Source organism: Gorilla gorilla, chromosome 21 (genome assembly GCF_029281585.2).
Source record: "Gorilla gorilla gorilla isolate KB3781 chromosome 21, NHGRI_mGorGor1-v2.1_pri, whole genome shotgun sequence".
NCBI lineage: Eukaryota > Metazoa > Chordata > Mammalia > Primates > Hominidae > Gorilla > Gorilla gorilla.
Genome location: NC_073245.2, coordinates 49,909,577 through 49,930,048, shown reverse-complemented (window position 1 = coordinate 49,930,048; position 20,472 = coordinate 49,909,577). Strand labels below are relative to the sequence as shown.

Below are 20,472 nucleotides of genomic sequence, written 5' to 3'. Positions count from 1 at the left end.
ATTACAAAGCCTTTTTTACAGTTACTCACAAATAGTACAAACATAAAATATTACATATGTAACTTCTGAATGTCTACTGTACTCCCAATTCTATTTTATAGAAGAGTTGAGTAAGGCCCAGAGCCTGGGCAAAGGACCTAAATAGACACTTCTCAAAAGAAGATGTACAAATGGCCAGAAGATATATGAAAAAAATGCTTACCATCACTAATCATCAGGGAAATGCAAATAAAAATCACAATGAGTTATCATGTCACACCTATCAGAATGGCTATCATGAAAAAGACAGAAGATAAAGTGTTGTTGAGGGTGTAGAGAAAAGAGAACCCTGTGCACTGTTGGTGGAAACACAAATTAATACAGCCATGATGGAAAACAGATGGAGGTTCCTCAAAAAATCAAAAATAGAATTATCATATGATCCAGCAATCCCACTTTTGGGTATGTAACCAACAGAATTGAATTCAGTATGCTGAGAAGATATCTGCCCTGTTCATTGTAGCATTATTCACAATAGCTAAGATATGGAAGCAACCTATGTGTCCGTCACTAGATGAATGGATAAAAAAAATGTATACATACACAATAGAATTCTACTCAGCCCTAAAAAGTGGGGAAATTCTGTCATTTGAGACAACCTGGATAAACCTGGAAGACATTAAGCTAAGTGAAATAAGCCAGGCACAGAAAGACAAATACCTCGTAATCTCACTTGTATGTGGAATCTAAAAAAGCTGAACTCATAGAAGTAGAGAGTAGAATGATCGTCACCAGAGGCTGGGGAGGAAGGGAGACGGAGGGAAATGTTGACTAAAGAGTATAAGTTTCAGTAAGGCCGGGTGTGGTGGCTCACACCTGTAATCCCAGCACTTTGGGAGGCTGAGGCGGGCAGATCACCTGAGGTCAGGAGTTCAAGACCAGCCTGATCAACATGGAGAAACCCCATCTCTGCTAAAAACACAAAATTAGCCAGGCGTGGTAGTGCATGCCTGTAATCCCAGCTACTTGGGAGGCTGAGGCAGGAGAATCGCTTGAACCCGGGAGGCAGAGGTTGCGGTGAGCCGAGATCGTGCCATTGCACTCCAGCCTGGGCAACAAGAGTGAAACTCCGTCTCAAAAAAAAAAGAAAGTTTCAGTTAAACAGGAAGATAAGCTTTAGTGATCTACTGCACTGAATGCTGAATATAATAAATAATAATGCACTGTACATTTAAAAATTGATAAAACAGATTTTAAATATTTTCACTAAAGAAAAAGTTTTAAAGGTGATAGATTTGTTAATTAGCCTGATGTAATCATTCCACACTGTAAACATATATCAAAATATCACCTTGTACCCTATAAATACATACAATTATTTGCTAATTAAAAATAAAAGTTTTTTAAATCAAATATAATAATAATAATAAAGGCCCAGAAGCCAAGTATTATGTAAGATCACAAAACCACTCATGCACCACTGAAAATAGAACTGGCACTTCCAGACTCCTAGTCCAAGGACCTTTCTACCATACTCTGTTAGGACCTCATGTTGCCTTTTGTTGTTGTTTACTTTTTAGAGATGAGGTTTCACTATGTTGCCTAGGCTGGACCTGAACTTCTGGGCTCCAGCAATCCTCCTGCCTCAGCCCTCTGAATAGCTGAGACTACAGGTGTGTGCCACTGCAGCCAGCTCATTTTGCCTTTTACAATGCAATCCATGAAGAAGGTCTTACTGCTGTTTTCCATTAAATTAGAATAAAACAGAGCAGTAGTGAAAGGGGCTTCAGAGCTGAAGAGACACAGCACTGCCCAGACACCAAACAGCCCAGTGTCTCCATTCAGCTCAACTTACTCCTGGTTCAACTTTGGGCCCATCACCTACCTCTCTAAACCTTAGTTTCCTCATCTGTAAATGGACATTATAATTCTTTTCTCTGTGAACTTCAAGTGAAAGAACTCTAAACCATAATGGTACTAAACAAATACATAAAATCATCACTGTGAGGTAATCCACATGATTCTGTCTTCTCCAACAAAACATTTGTGTTAGATTCTTCAATGAGATTTCTTTATCTGATATAGTAATCACACCCACCAGCGATATGCTTGGTGCAATGTGGTATGTTACTACCAAACAAAAGAAAATGCCACTTTCACTGCCAGCCTGCTAAGTTGTTTGGTAATAAGAGAAAATTTTCTATTATACATGTTACACATCTCCCCTTTTGACTTGTATTGAACAGTACTCTGCCAGTGGTAGAAAGTCATTCCCCTCTTTATTCATGTTTCCTGCTTGCTCCACATACCAGGTGCTTTAGTAAGTCTGAGCATATGACATTGTTTAGAAAACTCACACTCGACAATTTAGTTTGTAGGGTACCACCTGCTATTTTTCACTCTCTCCCTAGTCTCCCTGAGCTAGATGATAATTTCGTATGAACACACTTTATTTTCCATAAGGACAAAAACTACAAAAATGTACTATCATCATTACTGTTCTACCCTAAAAAAGAAAAATAAAAAGGAAAGCAACATGCCAGTAACCACAGACAGGCTACAATAAAAAAGGAGGTGGTGGCTTTCACGTAAGAAGAGGAAGGGAAGGTAGATTCATCCTAAAGGAGGGCAGGCTTCCAACTGGAAATCTGTAGCTCCTCAGCAGGTAAGGAACTTCAGCCCTCTGGGAACACTAATTCTTTCAAGCTCATAAAATAAGTCCTGCTGCGATTCTGATTAGCGTGAGCCTGCTGCAGCAGCCAAGTTAAGGCATGAGCTCCATAGTTCTCCACGGAAAGGAGATTTCTAGATTGTTTATCTCCGAGGGGAGAAAGAAAAGGCAGTGGGCCACAATTAAAAGGAGAAAGCTAAATATTGCCACAGTTAAGAAATGCAAAATAGAAAAAAAAAAAAAAACACTGCTATGTCTCTTTTGAACACATCTTCCAATCCTCTTCTTTAAAATAAACATTTCAGAAGTCAGGGGAGGAGTTTCATTTATTAAATTCCCATTAAAATAGCACTTTCCTTCTGCAGAACTTCAATCTTCACCACATCTCTGGCAATGAGAAGTAGTCAACAGCTCTATTTCATAAGCAGGGAGACAGGATACCTAAGATCTTTTAATAAACTCTTGCAAAGACAACCTGGTCCCTTCTCAAAGTTGAATCTGATCTCTGGAAAACTGCTAATCTACCAAGATTCCAGGACCCTAACTGAGACAGATCTGAGGAAATTTCAGGCAAAAACATCCACCTATAAATATGTCATATAAGACCCTGGTTCAGTTAAAACAATACTTTTTAAATCATTAATTCAACAAATAACTTACTAAAGAGTTATAAGGTTTGAAGGGTCTTCAAGTAATCAGCTGCCAGTCCCAGGCTTCCAACAGGGTTGTGTATAAATAGGGACACAGGGATAAACAGGGCCAGTGTGGATTCTTGAGACAAGAATAACTGTTAACTTTTATCAATAGTGTAAGTATACCATCCCTAAGAGGGTTACCTTTAAGTTCACCAACTGTTTCTCCAACCTTCTGCCTCACACACAGTATTCAGCTTTATCTTTAGCTCCTCATGACGACTCTATGGCAGAGCCGAACCCATTACAATGCTCTGCTACAGCTCCTTCAGCAACACAGCAGCTCCCACCTCCCTCTCCAACAGAGAGTAAGCCATGCAAAAGCCCTGATATGTTTTACTTCCACATTCTCTTCTAAAGGCAAAAATTGTAAGAACTTCTCTTCATTTCTCTTCTTAACCCTCAAACGTCTCTTTTTCAAACACTAACACTGCAAATAGGGAAGTTTTGAATCATTCCTGAGATTTGACCACTCTGAATAATAAAAGTTAGGATTCATTTCTTCAACAAAGTGCCAACCATATGAGGTACTGTGATGAGTACTGGGCACATAAGTGTGAACAAGACAAACACTGCCTTGTTATCAGAGCTTAACAATCTAGAACAGTGTTCAATCGAAATATAGTACAGGCCACAGATGTAATTTAAATTTTTTAGTAGCCACATTTAAAAAGAAACAGGTAATAATATGTTTATTTAATCTAACATACCCAAAATAGTATCATTTCAACATGTAATCTATATTAAAAAATTACTCATTTGTTATTTTACATTCTTTTTTTCACACTAGGTCCTTGGAATCTGGTATGTATTTTACACTTATGGTGTTTCTCAATACAGACTGGCCCAATTTCATGTGCTCAACAGCCATATGAGGCCAGTGGCTATGGTACTGAACAGCACAGGCCTAGGGGATTTCCATCTGAAGGGTTCCAGCTCCCTGATACAAGCTAAAATGGATTTGCCTTTCCAGCAACATTGAATGAAATATGGACTCAAAAAGTTGAAGTCCTGTCTGTTCGTGAGTCACACTAAAAATTATGAAGCTAACTCGACACCCTGACCAAGAAATAAACTTCCTAATTCATATTTACCCAATAGTCACCACTGAGAGAGCGACTGCTTATACAAAACAAAACAAGAATTGTAAGCAGGGAAGAAGCTCAGAGCTGTCAAACTGATTTCACCAAAGGGAAGCCAAAGGGCTCTTGATCCACAAAAAGAATGCAACACTCACAGCCTGTCACAGAGGTCAACAGCTCAGGCCGAGCTCTCCCTGTGTCTTACACAACCAATCCCCAGAGGCTTAAGCCATTCTTACCAGTCACCTTTGGAGATTAATTTGTTTTGGTATCCGAAAGGTATTTGGAATCCCTCAAGATGAAGGAATGACAAAAGCAACTGTTCTTAATAAAGTCATTTCTCTGCCTCTGCTGCCCACAGGACTAGAGAAAAAATGATTAACTCTTAACTTCTGAACATCAGCCTTTAAGGGTTTTTACAATCTTCTACAATTCCCTGCCTTACTCCCAATAGGTGGTGAGTGGTATAAAAGCTAAGCATTTCCCACCATCCAACCACACAGCTGGTAGCCTTTCTAGGATAAAGGATTCCCACTCACTCAAAGCTCAGAGTAGGCTTCACGATAATAGATAGATGCCTTTACTCGCCAATAATCTTGAGGCCTATTGCCTGTGTGTGTGTGTGTCTCCATCCATGCCCCTGAAAACAGAAATCAAGACATCTTCATGAAAGCTTTGAAGGAGTTAAAAAAATTAAATAAGCAATCTGCCTAGGATACTCCCTGCGTACCCAGACAATATCCAACCTAAGCTTTGGGTTTCATTTTTCCCTCTCTTTTTTTAATTAAAAAGCAGTGAGAAGCTGTAGCTATAATGAGGGGCTGTGGGAACATGCAGTTATATTGAGCTCAAAGTAATGTACCATAGGAAGAGGCTACATCACCACAACGAATCCTAAATTAAAACTCCACTATGAAAGCAACCCCATTTCCTCTGAGCACGCAATCTATATTATCACATTTATGGGCTGTCTCGACCTCAATTAGGCTTGGGGGCAGTGGGGAAAAAAGAGAACTTCTATAATGAGCAATAATGGTATCATTATGATAAATTATGAAAACACATAATGCAAGTATTAATGTGAAGAGCACATTTGTATCAGAATATAAAAGTGTAAATGTGTGCATGTGTGTGTGTCTAAATATAGCTCAACATTCCAAGTTCCCTGGCTAAGAAAGGGGATAATTCGTAAAAGGTACTTTTATGAAAAAAGATGTCCAATTCTAATGAGAAAATGGAAAAAGTCAAAGGAAACCTTCTAAACATTGTAATAAACCAAGAATTCTTCATCTAGAACTTAGGAGCTTGGCTAACTTCAGAAAATGATCTTCCAAATGGGGCATGAAGTACTGTTTTCTAGATATCAAACAACAGGAAAGACTTAGTAATTTGAGCTAGGAGAAAGAGATAATCTAGTCTCTCTCTCTCTTTATATTAATAGAATAGGGAAATCTGAGGCCAGTGAGTTTAAGCAACTTGCCTATGGTGAGCAAGACCACAAGGCTTCTAAATCCCAATATAATGCTTTTCCTTTTTCTCCATGTTAACTTAAAACTGGTTGGAAAGAAAATAAGAGGACCCTGAAGAAGTCACTAGTAAATAAGTAAACAAAGCTACCATTAAAATATAAGAACACAGACTAGTGGCTATTTTAGACAGGCTATAACTAGAAAACACCATCAACAGGAAGAGGCTTTCAATTCATTATTGCTAGAGTTAATGATTCCTAACCTGTTTGCAATGGTGATATCCTGTATGGAGAATGAGTTTTGAAGTCAATTTTTCCTAAATTCAAATCCTAGCACCTCTACTCAGCAGTCCTGGAAAGTAAGTTACTCCCTCTTTGCTTCAGTTTTCTGTCTATAAGCTGGGAACAATAACCTCTTTCACACAGACATTTATGCACATATGTATGCATGTACATAAAGGCCTATGTTTCTTTTCTTTTCTTTTTTTGAGACGGAGCCTCACTCCATCACCCAGGCTGGAATGCAGTGGTGCGATCTCGGCTCACTGCAATCTCCTCCTCCAGGGTTCAAGCGATTCTCCTGTCTCAACCTCCTAAGTAGCTGGGACTACAGGCACGTGCCAGCACACCCAGCTCATTTTTTCATTTCTGGTAGGGATGGGTTTACACCATGTTGACGAGGCTGGTCTCGAACGTCTGACCTCAAATGATCAGCCTGCCTCAGCCTCCCAAAGTGCTGAAATTACAGGCATGAGCCACTGCGCCCAGCCTAAAGGCCTGTGTTCCTAAAGTACAGAGCAGTTTGGCCCATAGAAAACAACACACTGAGCTCCCTATTTCTCCTGACATACTTGATTAAGAAATCAAAGAGGCGGGCTGGGCGCAGTGGCTCATGCCTGTAATGCCAGCACTTTGGGAGGCCGAGGCAGGCAGATCACCTGAGTTCAGGAGTTCGAGACCATCTTGACTAACCCGATGAAACCCCATCTCTATGAAAATTAAAAATTAGCCAGGTGTGGTGGTGGGTGCCTGTAATCCCAGCTACTGGGGTGCCTGAGGCAGGAGAGTTGCTAGAACTGGGGAGGCAGAGGTTGCGGTGAGCCGAGATTGCGCCATTGCACTCCTGCCTGGGAAAACAAGAGTGAAACTCCGTCTCAAAAAAACAAAAAATCAAAGAGGCTCAAGGTTGGAAAGAACTCTGACCATTAATAGTTAGGTTTTTAAATGGGGGTCCCTTTTTAATGTCAAAATATTTGACAAGACCAACCGGGTGCAGTGACACACGCCTGTAATCTCAACAATTTGGGAGGCAGAGGCAGGAGGCTCACTTGAGCCCAGGAGTTCGAGACCAGCCTGAGCAACATAGTGAGAACCTGTCTCTATAAAAAATTTAAAAAATTAGCCGAGCATAATGGCACGCACCTGTAGTCCCAACTACTCAGGAGGCTGAGGTGAGAGGATCACTTGAGCCCAGGAGGCTGCAGTAAGCCAAGGTCGTGCCACTGTATTCCAGTCTGGGTGACACAGAGAGACCCTGTCTCAAAAAAAAAAAATTGACAGGACCACCCGCCCTCAGACTTTCATTTTTTGGTACCCAATGATTAAGACACAATGACAACAAACAAATAAATTACTATCTATTATTTGGTAATACTTTTCATTGAATTTGTGTTTTAATGTCCACATTGACAAAGAAAGAGAGGGGAGAGAGAGATTATGTACTCATTTCTCGGAAAATGCTTGCGTACATCTGGATCCACAACTTCTTGCAATAATTCTGAGGCTCTAGAGACAGTTCAGGCATCAGACACCCTTGATCTCACCCAGTCATCTCTCTTAAGTTTGAATCCTTTTTAACATATCTCTCCCCAGGCATATGCCAGGGCTTTCCTAACACCTCCAGTGACCAGACACTCACCTCCTCCCTAAACTGTGCCCCCTCCACCTTTGAATCACTCAGTTAGGAAGCTCATTCAATTGAGGAGAAACCTTTCCACTTACACTCTCCTTCCGTGGTTCCTAATACTTCTAATACTTCCCCCCTTAAGGAAATGTAAAACATTTCTAGTCTCGCTCACATTTAAAAAAAAAAATTACATTTTTCAAGACAGCAATCCTTCTTATTTCTTCCTTCCCAATGCCTTTTCGAGAATAAACACTTTCAATAAGAAGGTCAGACAGGGGGCAACAGAGAAGAAGAGGGGGGTATACACATAGTTACATTCCTTCCTACCATTATTTTGGAATTTCATAATTTTAAAGCATTCTAATACCTCTTGGAATAATTAGACATGTGGAATGTCGCAAACCCGCTTGTGGATGCATTGGTCTAACCAAATTGAAATGCTCAGAAATCATCTGCTGTTAACCTCTTCTTATTACCTTTTGACAGAATAAAAGGGAGTTTTCAAACATTCATTTTTACCAGATGGTAGTGAGTGGCCTGACCCAGAAGTTACAGATGAGTTGCAGTAATGAGTTTTCCCTTGCCTTTACTGGCTGCACATTCACTGGTGACATTTTACAACTAGAACTTCTGGCTCAATCAATATTTGCAGGCATGAAACCTGCCAAAGTTAACATCAGGGCTCCCTTGCAAATTTGCTTAAGGCACCACAAATGAAACAGCTCACACTCTAATGCTGCAACTATCATCAGCCAAAGTTCATAATTAGAGATCAAAGTAATCAGAGACAGAAAATTCCACCCACCTCAAAGGGTTGTTGTGATGATTAAACAATACACCTTACAAAGGTGCCCTAGGTAAACTATAAATCACTATACCAATGAAAGGTGTTATCATCACCATATTTTTAGGAAATGTCTGAGTGAAAATGCCAGATATTCAAATATAAGTACATATTACACCTCTGCAAATTTGCAAGACTAGCTTCAAAAAAAGATCAATGAATTATGTCAACCTACTACCTTTTTTTCTGGAGGAAAAAAAAGATATCAAGAGCTCCTCAAAATCCCAAAGCAGAGTCTTTGCAAAATATAAAAGAGAAGCACCATTTATTCCCAATTAAAAACAAATTACAGGCAACAAGACCACAGTAATTACTGGAGAATATGGTCTTTATCAATGTTCACAATGAAGGGGAAAATATCAATGTATCAAAAATCAAAATTACAAACAGTCTCACTTATGATCTGTAATCTGATTGGCTGACAGCTAAGATGGATGTGATTTACGATTTAAATCACTAGTCATAAAGACTACTTAATCCATTTTTCCTACCAAAAAATTCTTATTCCTTGTTAAAGCCTGAATATATATTCATCTCACCACCAAAGGGTGTATAGATTTCTTTTTTAGAAGTACAAACTATACTTTAATGTCCATGGTTTACTTTGACATCTGCTCTGATTGATTCTACAGCTACATCAGAAAGCTGAATGTTGATTCGGTTTCTTTATCAAAACTAACATAGGAAGATTACTTGTAAAGTTACTGGAAGGCAAACTATCTCCAATTTAGCACACTTATGAATCTGTTTTGTCAGCTACACCAGAACCATCAGCATCCATTCATTCATTAAGGAAGTATTTACTGAGCTAAAAGAACCTGAACATCACTCTATTAGGTGCTGGAGGGACAATTAGACATCAATTTAACAACAAAACAGCACTGATCTAAAAGAAGTTAAGGTGGTACAATTCAAACAGCAGCAAACCAAAAATCAGAAAAATCTGGGTTCTAGTGGTAAATCACTTAAGAGCCACATGACCTTGCATAAGTCATTAGACTTATCAATGCTGCATTTATAAAAAATGCTCAGCCCTTGCTTCGCTATCTCACAGGACTAACTTTACTTTAGTAAGCTAAGGGATAGGAAGATTAAAATGAGATAAAAATACAGGACTTTGAAAAGAAAGCACGGAATTCAATTTCTCTTAATGACTGCAAACTGCAAAGCCCTGTATATACAACAGACTTTATTTATTTATTTATTTATTTTAGACGAAGCCTCACTCTGTCTTCCTGGATGGAGTGCAGTGGCGTGATCTTGGCTCACTGAAACCTCCACCTCCCAGGTTCAAGCAATTCTCCTGCCTCACCCTCCCAAGTGGCTGGGACTACAGGCGTGCACTACCACACCTGGCTAATTTTTGTATTTTTAGTAGAGATGGGGTTTTGCCACGTTGGCCAGGCTGGTCTCAAACTCCTGACCTCAAATGATCCGCCTGCCTTGGCCTCCAAAAGTGCTGGGATTACAGGCATGAGCAACCATGCCTGACCAGACTTTAAATAACTTAAAGCCAGCTTTTGACAAAGAACACAATAAGATGATCGTAGAAGAAAAAATAATGAGTAGCCCATAAGCATATAAAAAGTAGCCCAACCTTATTAGAAATCAGGGAAATGTACATAAAAACCATTAGTTATCATTGGATTGACAAAAATGAAAAAATAAAAAATCTGGTAATACCAAGTGTTGGTGAGGATATGGGGAAACAAGAACTGTTGATACTTGCTGACAGAGGAGTATAAATGAATACAGAGCAAACTGGTGAGGCCTGATACCACTGATGCATATATTCTACGACTATCCCAGTAGTTCTACTCCTAGGGACATAGACACTAGAGAAATGCTCACACATATACACAAGGAGTTATTTAAAGAATGATCACTGGACAATAAGAAACAAAGTTAAATGATCCATCGATGCATGCATAAATAGTAACAGTAAGAAAAAAGTACATGAGAATAATCACCAAATTCAGGATACTGATTGCTTCTAAAGGAGGCTAAGAGAGAAACTGGATTAGAGAGGAGTATGTGATGAAATGAGATTAGGGAAGAGTGCAAAGGAGACTTTATCTGTATTTACAATGTTTTATTTCTTAAAGTAAGATCTGAAGTAAATTTGGCAAAATGGTGTGATTATGCACACACTGAAGAGAAAAAAGGTTGGGGGGTACCACCAGAAGCTAGTAGGGATCATGCAGACCAAGTCATGCCCAACTGGTTGTGCTGCTTTGATATTGTTACTGTTGATTAAGGGTTTATAACACTTACAGGGTACCTTAAAGTCAACAAGATCTCTCACAGAGTTATTCAATGAGTCAACAGGATAACCAGCTTTAATTATTTTTAAAGCTAATGCATATTAAGGGTGCACTTTTTAGAAGTATAAAACCCAATTCACCCTAGCTCCACAGTCGTGAGTTAGCTACTGTGCATTAAAAGAGACACTACCAACAGGGGAATATATGAGCGGGATAGCAGAGGGTCTGGAAGCCTTGCTATAGGAAAAATCAATAATGGAATCCAAGAAGATTCAGGGAGAGACCCAGGAGTGAATCACCATCAGTTATTAACGGATGCCTTAGAATAGAGTACGTGCAAACAGTGCTACAAAAAATGGCAGATCACCTTCCATCCTCCTTCACTGCAGCTAGAGAAGTGCTACTCAGTCTTAAGCCCCCACTCAAATGTCACCTCCCTTGAGAGTCCTCCACATACTCCAGTAAGACTTGTGAGCTTCCTCGGCACTGTATCAGATCTCTCCCAGCACACAATGTATGTGTGAATAAGTCTCTATTTCCTCTACTAAATCATGAGCTAGGTCTTCAAGAGTAGGGATCCTAGGATTTGACCCTTGCTTCTAACAAATATCTCAGCACCTAAGAGTGCCTTGTTCATAGCTGGCACTTAAATCAACGAGAGACAGATTTTTGGCTCTATATATATTAGCATATATATACTCACTAAAGTGAAAAAGAAAAAGACACATTCACTGAAAGTGTCCCAACAGAGTCCAAATTATATGTCATGCTGCTGTCAACAGACCCTCCTGGCTGGACTATTTAGACCTCTAAGATTCTCGTAGTCAATGTCTGGGCCTTAATCTAGCTTAAATGAAAACTATTTTTCTGTTTTTCAAAACAATAATTTACCACCACTTTTTTTTAATTTAAAAAATAATTTATTTAATTTATCCTGTTGAAAAGGTTTTTAAGTTGTATAGGCCATGCAATGTGGCTCACACCAGTAATCTTAGCAATCTGGGAGGCCAAAGCAAGAGGATTGCAATAGCCTAGGAGTTCAAGACCAGCCTGGGAAACAGTGAGACCCTGTGTCTACAAAAAATAAATTCAGGCCACGCACAGTGGCTCACGCCTGTAATCCCAGCACTTTGGGAGGCTGAGATGGGCGGATCACGAGGTCAGGAGATTGAGACTATCCTGGCTAACACAGTGAAACCCCCTCTCTACTAAAAATACAAAAAAATTAGCCGGGCATGGTGGCAGGCGCCTGTGGTCCCAGCTACTAGGGAGGCTGAGGCAGAAGAATGGCGTGAACCTGGGAGGTGGAGCTTGTAGTGAGCCGAGATTGTGCCACTGCACTCCAGCCTGGGCAACAGAGCGAGACTCCGTCTCAAAAATAAATAAATAAATAAATTCTAAAAAAATTAGCCAGGCGCAGTGATACACACACATGCCTGTAGTCCCAGCTACTCAGAAGGCTGAGATGGGAGGACTGCTAGAGCCCAGGAGATCAAGGCAGCAGTGAGCCGAGATCACATCACTGCACTCCAGCCTGGGCAACAGAGCAAGACCCTGTCTCAAAAAAAAAAAAAGAAAAAGAAAAAGAGAAAAACAAGTTGTATAAATGTCAGCCATGAACAAATGCAGGATGAAAACAAAACAAAATCTTTCTGCCTACAGATTATATCTCATTTCAAATAAAATAAAATATCTTCTAACATTTTTCTAAGGTTATTACATTTAAAAAGTAAGATAAATCCCACTTGATAGCCAATGAGTGTCACGTATATGGGCCCTTGTGAACATGAAGGGGAGATGAGAAAGGAACTGTCCTCATTGAGCTTTACAGGGCACCCTTACTAAGCAGCTACCTAGCTCCATGCCAAGAGTACAAGGTTTAAGAAACAAAGAAACAAAAAAGGCATGTTCTTTCCTTCAAGGCACTTTCAATCTTGTGAGAACCACAATATTGACAAGTCAATGGAGGATTATTGAACCTTCTGGTTAGCGCTGTGGCTGAGTAGGCATAGAGAACAAAGGGACCATGGATGGGGCATCTGTATCAGACTGGAGATCAAGGAAGGTGGCATAATTCAAGGGAAGAGGACAAGTTAAACCAATGAACTCACCAGGAATCATAATTTACTATTAGCAAATGTATGCAAATTCTCCAAGTTCCTTGGGCCATTAGGGTGACTGCAGCCAAGCAGAATTCATCCAAGTTCCTTGGGCCATTAGGGCAAATTCTCCAAGCAGAATTCATCTCTTCTGAATCTACCTGTCTACTTACTTTATACCACACTGGGCCATATCTATATATAATCTGGTAAATTTTCCAATGGTGGCATCAAGGATATTCAGAGGCTAAGTATAGTAAAACTCAGATTCAGACAAAGAATACTAGTCTAACCCTGTAATTTACAGATGAGTAAACTGAGACTCAAATTAGTGACAATACTTGAGCCCGAAGCCATAGAACTGGGCCTGGAATCTAACTCTCATCTTAGGAGGAGCAGTATTACACAACCTCAAGACTCCTTTCCTCAGTCAAGACCTCAGAAATTATCATCTTCAAGGCATACTTTGCATCAGCTCTCCCTGCTGCCATCATCTTTCAGCCAACACTAAAATCCCTGTGCTGCTTTTCTGCCCATGCTTTTAGTCAGGTGAGTTCCTTCTGCAGTTGTTCCTTGCCTATCTGCAATTTTGCTATCCAGAAGAGTCTAGTGTCATCTGTCTAAATGGAAATTTCAGTAAGAAATTCCTCCCTCATATCACTTGGAGGAACCCACACTGAGCACTGGGTCACCTGCCATTGACACCAGTCCACTCTGAACCTTTAAATAACAAATTAATATGGGAAAGCCATTTAAAATTATTTATAGGTTTAAACCAAGGCTCAGATACAATAAATTTACTTTGCTATTTAGGATGACACAAATGCTGATACTTTATAAGTTTCTAAGAGAGGAGAGTGGAGTATGCATTCTGCAACCAGCGAACTCACACAATGGTTCTGCACGTTACAAGACATACCTGTTAACAGAGAAGTCTCCAGCCAGTGGAATACTGCCTCTAGCAATGCATGATTTTATTAAGACCAAAGTGGGCAAATAAATATTTAATTATTTTTTCTACAAGTTATCTCTCAGGTCACTGCCAAGACTAAAAACGTAAAACTGCATTCCTTTTCAAATAGGAGTGGCTGGGGGAAAAGAGTGTATACTACCAGGAATAGAGACAGGAAAAAAAGAGAAAAGATGTTTTGGAAAAATGGGAAGGGGGGAATGAATGATCCAGGACTGAATAAGTGAGAACCGGATCATGTGTGAGAAACTAACCATTTTATTCACTTACAAACACCTGCTCATTCATTCCTTAAGACTTCTTATATGATTTTGGTCTCAGAAGGCTTAGGACCTTAGACATTGCCATTGTTTCTTCAAAAGCTTAAAATGTATCCATATAAGTCTGTTATTCAATAGCTGCCACATTTATTTCAAGGAAGATAGAACGCACATGGAACTTTCCCTTGAGTATCTTGTTAAAGAAGAATATTTTTCAACATTATGGGCAATACTTTAGAGTCTGAAAATGTAGCAAGATTATATAACATACTTTCCAGCACTTGACTGCTGATTTACCTATCCCTCTCAGCTTGAATGAAGTGTCTGGTGTTATGGCCTCAAAACATGCCTGTTGATGGGTCCATCAAAGACAATGAAAAGATATGGTTTCATGTCTGCTTTTGTGTAAGATGCACTTTATTTCCTCAACTCAAAGGAAATAGTAAAATATTTCTAGAAGCTTTACAAACCACTAAAGTTAGCAAAATACCTCCATTTCCAATAAAGACAAGGATGGTGAATGAGTTATTCTTAGATAAGACAATTCAGTGTTAGAAATACTTCCCCACCTGGAAAAAAACAGAGAACCCTGACCTCCTGGCCATGTGGATCATCAAAAGAAATCCTCTGGCAGCCTGGGCAAATGCATCTTGGCCACCCACAAATTCTCCCTACAAGCTCTATCCACACCATCACAACATTCTCTCAAGGAACCTATAAAGTTGATTTCAAATTGATTTTTAATTAATACTTGTTCACTTCAAGAACATTTTAAGCTACTCAATTTCCTAGCAAGCACATTTAGTAGACCAAATAGGCAAAATGCATACCTTGCTGGGCAGGAAGAAGCTCTACCAAAGGTAATACAAATAAGAAAAATAAGTGTCTTATACATAAAAATAAACAGTAGAATAGAACAATTATTTTGACCCATCTTCCCCTAAAGTTTTTTTTGAAGCTTGGCAGGCTTAGGGTATCAAAAATACTTAAGAACTGGTTGCCTTTAAAAAAAAAATACCCAAAAACAGTGCACAGACAACACTACATATTACTATAGCTTTACTTTCTGATAAAGGAATGTAAAGTGAATTTTCATAAGCAAGTTTCCTCTGTGGGTGAATCTCCAGTCAGTTACAACCAACTCAAAGAGAGCCATCAAGGCAAACTACCCATTAGCTGTCAATTTAGAATGGCTTCAGAGAGCTAGCCTCAGAGCTCCACTGATATCTTTTCAACAACCTCTTAATCTTGTTTATAACACCTGTGTTAAAGCAGCCTGACATCAATTCTACTCACTTGTCTCAGACTGAAATTACTTAGAAACCTGAGAATTCCAGTAAACATACCAAAAAAACACAAAGATGCACGGCCTGAAAAACCCTGTACACAAGGGAATTCGGCCACTTCTTTTAAATAAAACTGCATAAGTGAGCCAGAATGGGCCTCAAAAGGCAAAGTCAGATATAAATCTCACAAATAACTTCTTACGAGGCACCGAGGTCACAGCATTGTGGGGTTTACAGAAACCATAAAGAATTCCTCCTACAGCTTCCTCACCAAACGATTATCCAAACTATTCAACAGTTACCATTAACTATGTGCCTACTCTGTACCAGGAACTTAACATTTTCATTATCTTTTTAACCTTCACACAACTCTTCTAGGTAGGTGATATCATTCTTCATTTCTACAAGTAAGGAAGCCAAAGTGCGGTGGCTTGCTTAGTGAACTGCCAAAGACCAAAGAGCTAGAAAATAGTGGAGATGGGACTCAAATGCTGCCCGTCAGTCTATGCCTAAGGCTCTTTCTGCGACATCATACTACCACCGTGAGACTGAGAAATCATCTTGCTGTAACTGGTTTCTGTGATTATTACAGATCTGTTTCCTGAGGCTCCTTTAACTCAAGTGAACTGTTAGCGGCTCTAGTACTTTCTGTTTTAGAAACCCATGTTTGTCCTAGGTCTGTAAGAAACATAAAACACATAAGAAATTGATGCTAAACTAGTTACATGAACGGGGGGGTGAGGTGCGGTGAAGAGAATGGACTTTGGTAGTAAAAATCTCTGGGTTTGTTGTCACTAGTGTGTGACCCTGGACAAATAACCACCATTTCAGCCTTAGTTTCACCCTTGGAAAAAGCCATCCTACTGATGTGGGGTAGCAGTGTTGTGGAAGTACCTAACCCAAAAAAAGCACTCAATAAATGTTTAAAGAAAGAAAGAAAAATATCAAATGGAAATGGATAGGCCAGATCCAACCAACACAAAATAAAACCTAATTTGGTTGTTCTGTACAACCTCTTATTTTTTGCCTATAGGCTGGGTAAAGAGAAAACAGCAATCATGGCCCACAGTAGACTTGCAACAAATCTTTGGCAAATAAATGAATCAATCAATCTCCTGCTTTAGAGTCAGAGACAGCAATAGCCTTTAAAAGAAATGCCAGTCAACTGTCAGATTACAAAATAATAGAATCAGGCTTTTATGAAGATCATCTACTATTACTTAAAGCAAGATTCACTCAACCCCGAGTTATCTATGACTAGGGCTACTATCATTCACAAAAACACCTTAATCTGTTCCCATCAAGGAAAAGGCAAGAAAAAAGGCAACTGGGGAGGTGCTAAGCCTCAATATAAAAAGATACCTAGAGAAGACTCAAATTCAATCACCTAATCATTGATTCACTGCTTCATTCATTCATCCTCATCCTTTCCTTTCTTTAGTCAAGAGATATTTATTGAGCATTTACTCAATGGCAGGCGCTGATCTGGTCACTGTCCTTGAGCAACTCACAGTCCAATAAGAAAAGTATGTAATCAAGAAATTGCAATAGAGAGTGGCAGGCAGAGTAGACTTGGAGGAAAGCACAAGGTAGAGGAATGGCAGGATTCTGCGGCAGTTTATTCTCGAAGGTCTTTCTTCTTGTTTTTTTTTTTAACGTACTTCATCCATTGGAGCCCTCTTCTAGGAAGAAGATTCCACCATCTACTTACTGGGTATCTTTGGGCAAGTTACCAAACCTCTGTGAGCTTCCTTTTCTCGTCTGCAAAATGGAACTAAGAATATTGACTTCCCAGGGTTGCCTTTAGGATGAGATGGGATAACACACATAAGTCGAACAGCACAAAGCCTGGCTCTCAGTGGGCTTTGATACCGAGTAGTCCCCAGCCCTTTGTTTTGTTCTTTTGGCTTGGTTTCATGGGAAGGAGAAAACGTATATTCTTTTATTTCATTAAAAGTAGGAAAATTTCCATGCTCCTCTATGAGCTGCTTTGCATTCACTTAAATTCAGGAACACGCCATCCCTGTAAGTGACACCCTTCCCATAAACACAAAGTCAATCTGCCAAATGAAGGGCAAATCTGCCATTAGTGCAGAGGCAATACCTCAAGGCCAGCTGCACACCCACCCCATGATATTATCTGGCTAGGCTTGGTGTCATGCCCCTGAGAAAAGCTATGCTCAGTACATTCAGCAATCAGAAAGTTCACACGGTCAGAGGTGCCTCTGCCTCACACAAGGTGAAGCACAGCTAAAAATTGCTTTTTTAATTAAAATAAGACTTCCTCAACCGCCTGCTGACAATCACAACTAGAACATGGAGCCCAGAATCAGTTAACCAGTCTCCATTCTGCTCTAATGGTGGTTTTAAGCACTCAGAGAGGGGAGGGGAAAAAAATTACCAATTTAAACAAAATGTTTAATCTTCTAATTATGGGACAGGCTCCAAGAGGATGGGAAGTGATTTGCAGTCTTCATTATGGAATCCCCACGCGACCACTGGCACAAGTCATGTCAGCCAGAGGCACATGCCATCTTTTTCCCCCACTGAGCCTTCTGTGTCCTTGCAAGTTTTGTGGGAATGGAAAAAGAAATCTTCAGTCAAAAAAAATGGGGCAGAAGCTTACGAATTTGTCTCCAAGTTCATCATGCTGAGTGAGGTGTAAGGATCCCCAGTGAGCAGCCAGGGAGATAATATTCAGTGACTTTACACTGGCAAGCTTAGCAGCCCTTTGAAACTCTAAAATCTTATAAAAACTGCCCAGCTCCGGTGGTGCTTAAGCCATTTTTTTTAAAATTTGCTGAAAAGTCCTGTCATCAGCACTAAGAGATGCATTGAAAATTAGGGTGGTGCCCACCAACGGCACTTCTGGTCGGAAGGAAATCTGTTCTTCTGCAGATATGCTTGTATCTTTGCTAATTTGTGTTATCTCTGCCCGTTCATATCTCTATGTGCTAACTCAGGAGAAAAAGTCCCTGCCAACCAACTCTGACAAGTCTGATGGCAGAACTCCCAGTGGAGATCCAGCAGAGACAGCAGAGGCAGGCAATTATTCCCTTTCATTAGGGACAGTTCTTTTTAAGTTTGGGTGTTTTGTATTAGTATTATTTTGAACACAAAAAGTAGCCATTCACAATCGCTGCTCAATGCAGTCACTTACACAACTGACAGCAACTGTAATTTCCCCATAAGCCAACTGAAAAAGATGGCCTGGAAGTAACTAGAAATGGTTGTGCCCCCTTAATTACCCACTGTAATGTAAAACCAGACATGGAGAGAATGGCCATAGCAGATCTGGGCAAAGTGGCAGTGATATTTAATCATCACTTCAGACCATCTGCAACTGTTTTGCAGAAGCACATCAAGTTATAGATTCTAAAGCTTCCTACAAGTTACCAGGTGCTGAGGGTCAGCTGCATTGTCCTCAGGCCATGAGGGGATGCTTTCTTCATTCTCTCCAGGCCAGGGCGCTCAACGAAAGGCACCATGCCCACATTTTCTGAGCCAAGCCTGGCACAAGGAGAGCGCTGCTTCTTGATTAAGCCAGAACACAGATTAAATGTTTAGAAGTGGAGATTGTGAAAACAACCTAGGCGGGAAAGCAATTATCCCGGGGACAGCACGGCTTCAGCTGAGGCCCTCTGCAGCACAAAGGTGAATTCCACACCCTTCAACAGCTAAGCTGGCCAGAATGCTCCTCTACAATTCTCCATTCTGTAGATGAAGCCATCTTTTAAAACGTAAACCAAATTGTGTCACTCCACAGCTTAAAACCCCTAATGCCTTCCCGTGGTGCTAGGAATAAAGTTAAAAAATGTTAGGATTCTCCCTCCTCCCTGAAGCTGACCCCTCTGTCCTTATCAACTGTCCCCTCTTCACTCACCAAGCTCTGGCCATACATGACAAGTCTGTTCCCACCTCAGAGTTTTTGTTTTGGCTTTTCCCTTGATCTTTACTGCCAGTCCCACAGCTCTTCATATGTCTGGATCTTTCTCATCATTTAGTTCACAGCTCAAATGTCACTTCTCAAAGAGGCCTTCTAGAACCTTCCAAAATAAACAGCCACTGCTCCCCCAACACTCTATTACATCAGCCTATTTTTTTCCTTCATATTCCTATTTGAAATTATCTTGTTTTTATTTATCTAGTATATGTTTGCTTGTTTAGGTATTGTTATTTATTGTCTGTCTTGCCTCCCTGGATGTAAGTTCCATAAAGACAGGGACTACAACTGTCCTGTTTAGCACTTTATTCCCAATGTCTAATATAATACCTTACATTTAGTAGGCATTTAATAAATATGTATGGAATGATTAAAGAATGACAGGTTCAATACGGTGCACTAATCCAAATGAAATTTGCTAACCCCCCAAAATCTGGATTGTCTCACAGCCTGACTAGCAGCATATGTTACAATGCCCTAGAAACAATGGTAAACAACATCCTATTTCCTTACCAACCCCTGGTGAATGACTAGGAAACTACGGCAAAGGGAGATAAGACGAGAACTCACAGACTGTCAGAGTTGCAGAACTGGAAAGTCTGTAAGCTTCTCAAGCAGGGTTTTGCTCAAACTGTCCTTTCACAGGAGGATCAGATGGGCCAGATAATGGGCTAGGGCCAAAGGTTGGGTCTTAAAGGTCCAGCTAGGGTAGGGCACACCATATGAGGCACACTGTATATGGCAGCTCCCATCCCAACCATGCAGAGCCCTTAATAATAGACTCTGGGTTGGGAGCCACAGAGCACATGTACATACCAAGCCTAAAGAAACTGGTGTGTGTGTTGGAGAGGAGACGAAAGGAGAGGTAGGGTATGACAGAGAGCCAAGAGTCAGGCACAAGACAAGAAGTGAGCAGAGGCATAAACTGGTGAAGAACAAGCATACAGGGTCTCAGGTGATCGATACAATTAGATTTCACGGGCCTGTGGGTGTATGTATTTGGATATA

The 20,472-nt window shown here is 40.2% G+C and overlaps 1 protein-coding gene across 2 annotated transcripts in view; it reads right to left on the bottom strand.

The window, feature by feature from the left end:
* CTNNBL1 (catenin beta like 1) overlaps positions 1-20,472 on the bottom strand; it is a 176,591-nt gene that overhangs the window by 139,371 nt on the left and 16,748 nt on the right. The window lies entirely within an intron of this gene.